Raw genomic sequence first — 6,783 nt, 5'->3', positions numbered from 1 at the left:
TCCTTCCAAATGTGCTGAATGTAAGCATCTGAACTGGTTCAGTACTACTCCTGTGTCTCCTCATGAGCACAGTGCCTACTGCCTGTGTCTGGATTCATCCCCTGAAGCAGTAAATAACTCAATCTCCAGCCAGAAAAACCCTACAGGAGATGCTGAATTTGCTGGAAGGTGCGTTTCCCCGACGTTAACTGCGCTACTCACGTACGTAAGGGAAGGTGGTGGTTGAGAGCTCATCTGGGCCAGGGTGAGCGCTCGGCCCTTGGCAGGGTCTGTGGCTCAGTGCTGGAGCGGAGAAGAGCCGAGAGGAGCAGCCGTGCCGTACGGCTGCTCTGACCCAAACACCGGCTGACTGTCAAACATGCCAGCAAAACCCTGCTCACCTAATCCTGCGCATTAGAAATATTGACCATTAGTGCTGGATAAATGGGAAGGAATTGATATCAGCTCAGAGACAATCCCCATACCAGAGGAGATACAGAATTAACCAGCTTATTATTATTATTTAACGCCTGTATTGTGAGAACAGATGAATAATTCGTTTGCGAGGCTCTGCATGCGAGGCTGTTATGAAGCTTAATTCATTAGCGCTTGTAAAGTGACTTGAACTCGTGAGATGAAAGGTGCCCTCTGAGTACCAAGTATTATTACGGCTCCAGTACTGCGGATCTTTAATAAGGATATTGAACGACTCCTCTGAGCCAACACATTACTTTTTAACTTCTTTACGGATGTTTTTACAAGCACTATCCTAGAGAGCCAAAAAAATAAAAATTTCCAAGAAAAAAAAAATGCCACAACGGTGCACACAGCTGCCTGTACCTGCCTATTTTCCTGCCCGCAGGGCAAGGCAGAGGGAAGCAGGCATCACCGCCTGACTCGGCGATGGGTGGAGGGGGTTGGCTGCAGGCGCTGCAGTAACCTGAGTCTGCGGGGCCGAGGGAGCGAGGTGACGACTCCGCTACACCCAGCCTCGCTGTCTGGCTTGCTGCCTGCCAGTGGACATCTTAAGGGTCTGTCACCAGCCCTGCCCTGGTGACTGAGAGCTGTGACAGCTCTGGGGGCATCACTGGATGGAGGCTGAGAGGGGGCAAGTGGGGAGAGAGGAGCGTCACGGTGGATGCTGGCGGCTGCTGGCAGGGTTTCTGGTTTGCCTGCAGGCTACCAGCCAAGCTGCCTTGCTTGCCCTCCGCGTTGTTGAGTTTGGCCAATGCACGGGGAGGTGATAGTGGGGAGCCATCCACCCGTCCATGACAGCCTGCTCTCACCTCCTCTGACAGACAGCCTGATGATGGGGTGAGTGGAAGATGCTTTGATTTTCCCCCGCTGTGCTCCTCCTGCCATGCCAGGAGCCGTGTCCCCTGTGCCTTCCCAGCTCAGCCCTGCCTGGCCACAGCGGCTGTTGGTGGAGATGGTTTCCCCCATGGAGGGGGTGATGGGGCCGGCTCTTACGGGGCTCCCAGGGCCTCAGAAACACAGGCCAGCTGACTGACTTCACAGCAGAAGTGCCCACGTCCCAGTTTGTTTCCTCCAGACCCGTCCTGGCTCGCTCTCCGCCAACGCAAACGCTGTCAGCCCTCCTGCTCTCCTCATCGGTGAAAAGACTTATGCTAGCTGACACGCTTCCCTTCCCATGCACTGAGTGGACTTTCATGGACTCTCTCTATGGAGATTTTGTGACAATATCATTTCTCTGCTCAGTGCATCCACTTGCTCCATGACAAAGCCATTATAACTCGGCTCAGGCACCATGGACTGCGCTCACGCTCGTTGGAAAGCCTGCGTCCTTCACATTCATCTTCCTGCAGCTGTTGCTCATTTATCAGGTAAGAAACTGTGGCCATGAGGCCACAGAAAACTCTTCCCTGCCTTTGCAAGATGGGAAGATCTTTCCCTATCCGAAGTCCCACCTATGGCATCTCTAATTGCTGCTGCATTTCCCATGAACCTTAACGGGTTTTGAAAAAAATGCTGTCTAAAATTTCCCACTCGGAGGAGAGCAGAAAGTGTCGCTGAAGCATGCCGAACGCAGCACGCCATCATACTGCAGGCACAACCTCCAAATGACCAGGAAAGCAGCAACTTCTTTCATCGAGGGAAAAACGAACCCACCAAAGAGAAAGCAGCGACCTTCTCATCTGCCTTCCTCTCTTCCTTCTTCAAATGTTGCCGCAACCGGCAAAACTCTCATTATCTACAGAGGCAGCTTTCACAAATTGCTCAATAAGGCACGTGGAGTGCAGCAAGCGTCTGGCTGGCCGGTGCTCAGCTGCAGCGCGGCTTGGCTCGCCGGGGAGCGCGAGGGCTGGGGGACGAGCCGTGGCCTCGCCTCTGCTGGGGCTCCAGTGGAGCAAAGGACTCATCGTTTGCTTTAATTATTCCAAAGTCTCTTTACTTTGAGGAAAACAAAATATTTATCAGAGGCTTGTGGCTTTGGCAAAGGAGATTAAACTCAGATTAAATTTTTAGGTGCCTGTAAAATTTAATTGGCATTGGTGTAGGACGGTTTCTGTCTCTGAAAACTGACAGGGCTTTTCTGACCAGCGCTCGTCTGACCTTTGGAGATCTGTCCCTTTCCAGCGTCCTCAGTGTTGCCCAACTGTTGGCCAACCTGGGCTGATGCCCCCGTGCCACCAGGCTCCCACCCGAGTCTGACGGCACCAACCACCTTGGGTCCGGCAGCACTGCCAGCGGGCACAGCCCTCTCACCGTGTCCTGGGAGAACATGGCAGCTGTGGTACAGGCAGGCACCAGGGAGGCCGGGTCTGCGTGGGAGGAGCTGGAGCTGGTCAGCACTGTCTGCAGCAGGTCTGGGATCCAGGCCCCGCTGCAAAGCCCATCTCCAGCTCTGATCCCAGCACCCGACCGGGATGGCAGATCCTCGCAGCTGCTCAGTACGTGCCTTGGAAGGAGCCTGATCCTGGTAGACATCTCTAACTTCCCTGAGTTTTTTGCACGGACACAGCCTTTGCAGCCTTCATTTTGTCGTGGCCCCTAACCTGCCTTCTCCTGGTCCCCATTATCTACGGAAACTCATTCCTTCCCCAAGTCTGAGCCTGCCTTGGCCGTGTCCTTCCTGAGCGAGGTGCCCGGGACGATGTATGCCCCAGGACAGATGAACTTCCTCCAGACAGCCAGAGAACAAAGCGCACCAGGACGGTGTGCGTGCCGACACGGCGAGGAGAGAAGCAAGGCGCACCCACGGCAGCTGTACACATCAGGGGAGAAACTCATGTCAGATTATGATGGCTAAACTGCTAATTATCCTCTGCCAGTCTTGCAGAAAATCTGCTCTCTCTCTTCCATGCATGCATAGCAATATGCGCTCTTGCTCTTTCGCTTTTGAAGTTATGGTTTAGGTCTGAATAAAAGCAAAGGATGGTTAAATTGTGCTGTTCAAAGGGATGAAGACCAATTGTCCCACCCAGGGATTTTCCCTTCAGGCAGCAGTTTCGTCAATGTTGTATTTGCCGGGCTGTACTCTGCCGACGCCCTGGGCTCCGTTTGCCCTGCCTGTATGGTTTAGCACTCAGCATAGCGGGAATCGACCTTTCCAGGCTTCTGCTCCTTGCTCTTATGCTGTACTTCTCCTGTTGGTGCTGACAGCGTTGCAAGAGCTTGGGAAACAACATTTCACTTTGCTCATATCCCTGGAGCAGAAACTCGGAAGTGCCAGGGAAAGAAATCTAGAGGTTGAATCACAACCTGGAAATCCAGAGAGCCGGATTCAGGTCTGGCGCGGCAGGAATAACCCGGCAGCCTTACTTCCAAGATAAACTCCTGCCACTGAGATCAGGATCAATCTGATGAGTTTTAAAACATATCATATCTCCTCCTTTCCTGCACCTGCACCAGCTCTTAGGTTTCCAAACTCACACGTGCTACCCCAATTCTCTGCTTTCCCCAGAGTGGTTGCCTTTCCAATAATTTAATGGTTTCCTTTTCCAGTCAACCTTGCCAATGCAAAGAGCGGGTTTTTCATTTCAGGATTAGTACCTCCCCAGCTCCACTCTTCCCAAAGGCTTACACAGACATAAAAGAGGTAACTCTTTGCTTTCCGGCAGGGAGAAAGCCTCTGCGGCATCACCTGACTGAATTAAACAGAGACATCAAAAGAACCCGTCAAATTCAATGTGACCAGACGGCGAGTGGAAGTCATCGACGCACCGAGGCAGAGCAAAGACTCAGGCTGCTGCTGCAGCAGATTTAAAAGAGGACAAATCCCGCAGAGATTTTACCCTTCAAGGAAAAAGAGGATGAAAGCACAAGGATTCGAGCAGTCCCGAATATGCAGGATGCCACTGCGCAAGAGCGAGGCAGGGCTGCGTGGCCGACAGGCACCCGCTGCCCGGACCACGACTGCTGCGCGTTTCCTGCCGGAGACACTCAGACCTGCTTCACCGACAAACGCGGCGGGTGCAGGGGTCAGCGCTGGCTGAGGCAAGAGGCACTGACGGGAGACGTGGTGAGCCTGGCATCTTGGAGGAGGGCGGGGGCGGCCAGGGGCAGGTCCTGCTGGGCGCCCTGGGACCCTACAAGTGCTCCACTGGCCGTGGTGGGCGCGCGGCCCGCTCCCATGCACGTGCTTCTTTTCCGCTCAGCCCAACACAACTCTCCGATTATAAACACACTTGATTCCCTGCCCAAATGGGGGCCACGCTCCGATCCTTCAGCCTGCGAGCAGGTTAGATATGCAACACAAAACTGCAGCGAATCCATAAAGCAGACTGCCTTGATGTAAAACGTGAACGTACGTGAATATAAATCAGGCAGGCTCCAATACATGAGGTTGCTGTGACAGGGATACTTCGGAGTGTTTCAGTTAATTAGTACTTAATTAACTTTAATGCCTCGAAAAACTCTACAAGCCATACAAGTTGGTCTGTGTGTTGTCACTCACGGGTCCCCACCTGTTTAGGCAGCTCACCCCAGCCAGTTTTTGCTTAAAGGGAAGCTGCAAAGTGAAATGCATTATTAACTCGACCTCTATAAGCCTCTCATCACGTCTCATGAGATGCTTTTTAATATCAAGCCTTCCAAGATGAAACATATGGAGATGCCAGGGATGAAAGAGACTGTAACACGTCGTTTCGAGTGACTCTCTGAACGCCTGAGATCACCGACGGCTGGCGAAGGCTGGAAGGGGCACGGTCTGGTGGGGAGGGATGGTGGTGAGAGCCCGGGGCATCGCAGGCTGCTCAGCCCTTCCGCTGGGCTGGTGTGTGGTCCACGGCTGTCCCTGCCAGGCTGCAGCTGGGGGGGTGAAGGCAGGACCATGGGTGCTTGGAGACGCGCCTTCGCAGAGCGCTGGCACTGAAAGGGGGGGTGTGACAGGGACGGAGCGCTGCCTGCCCCGTGGGAGCTGTGGCACCCTCAGAACAGGAGCGTGGCTCCCAACCAGAGCGTGACAGGGAAGCCGAGACTCCTCCTTTTCAGACTCCCACTACACTTGCTGAAGCCGTGTGGCCTCCTCTCGCCGCGCTGCCCCGGGAGTGCCTGTAGCTCGCAGCACCTCTGCCGAGCCGGGCTGAGCCCTGCGCAGCCTGAGGCGCCGGGCGCCGCATCAGCAGCCCACCAGCCCTCGGAGGGGAGGTTACCGTCACCAGCAAGCGAACTGGGTGAAGGGAGGGATGAGGGATATTAAAGGATCCTTGTGCAGATCTCGGACACCACCACCCCAGAAGACATCCTGCAGGCAACAACCAAGAGAGAAGCCCAAGCTGGCAGGAGAGGTCAAGGGAAGAACAAGGCAGAGATCAAGGGAGAAGAACAAAATCCTTCAGGAGGAAGGACCGCAACACGGGAGCTGCAAACCCACCAGCTGGAGGCACGGCACAGCTCGTCCCCCTCCTCTCCATAACAGTGCCCTGAGCCCCGAGGCAGCTCGCTGCACCCCAGCAAGCCGGCCGTCCCCCAGGAATAGATCTGGGTGAATATACATCCTGACAAAATACAAGGACAAACCCCAAACACGGCGTCAGAAATTACAGAAACCCTTTTGGCTGATGGGAACTCCCAAATTCACAACAGGTTCTCCCAAGAGGTCACTCTGCGACCACATGTGGTCACCACGGCAGACTGGAAGAGGTGGCAAGAGCCAGGCCCTCTGCTCGGCAGGGATGAAAACCCCGCCAGCATGGCTGGGGGGCACCCCATGAGCACACAGTACTCCGTCAGCTTTATACTGAATGCAAAAAAGCAGCAACAGCTGGAGATGGGATCTAATTTTCTGGGGGAAAACATGAATAAAATAGAATGTAGCTGCTGTGTGAATGAATTCATACTCTGTCAAGTGCTCGTTACTGCTCTGGCATGGCCTCTGTCACCCCGCAGAGGTGATGTTAACATGTTTTCCTCCCTGTCTGTTCTTCTGCCACAGCCCAGCGCCCGCAGAAGAAAACAGCAGCGAGTGCCGCCGCCGTAGCTGCGGGCTTGCAGGCGTCCAAGGTAGAGAGCGCAAGTATTTAATCACGGTCACTTCCAGCGACGGATTCACCAACAGGCCAAACCACTGCTCTGCTGGCCGCTCGCAATCCTGTGTCCTTCCCCAGCCGCTTGCAAGGAAACTGCCGGTCAGAAATGGGAGCAATGGGGCCGACCATCCCACCTTCTCCCGTGCTCCCCACGCTGTGCCCCTGGTCACCGAGCCGGGCGTGCCGGGCAGAACAGAGATGCTCACAGGGCGCCGGGCACTGCCCAGCTGCCGGCAGCGGGGGCACCAGGCACACAAGCCGGGCGCGTGCTCGGATGAGGGGCTACCAAAAGCCAGGAGCGCAGAGGAGCGTC

This window comes from Phaethon aethereus (assembly GCF_964289735.1).
Source record: "Phaethon aethereus genome assembly, chromosome: 16".
Classification (NCBI taxonomy): Eukaryota; Metazoa; Chordata; class Aves; order Phaethontiformes; family Phaethontidae; genus Phaethon; species Phaethon aethereus.
This window is presented reverse-complemented; position numbering follows the sequence as displayed.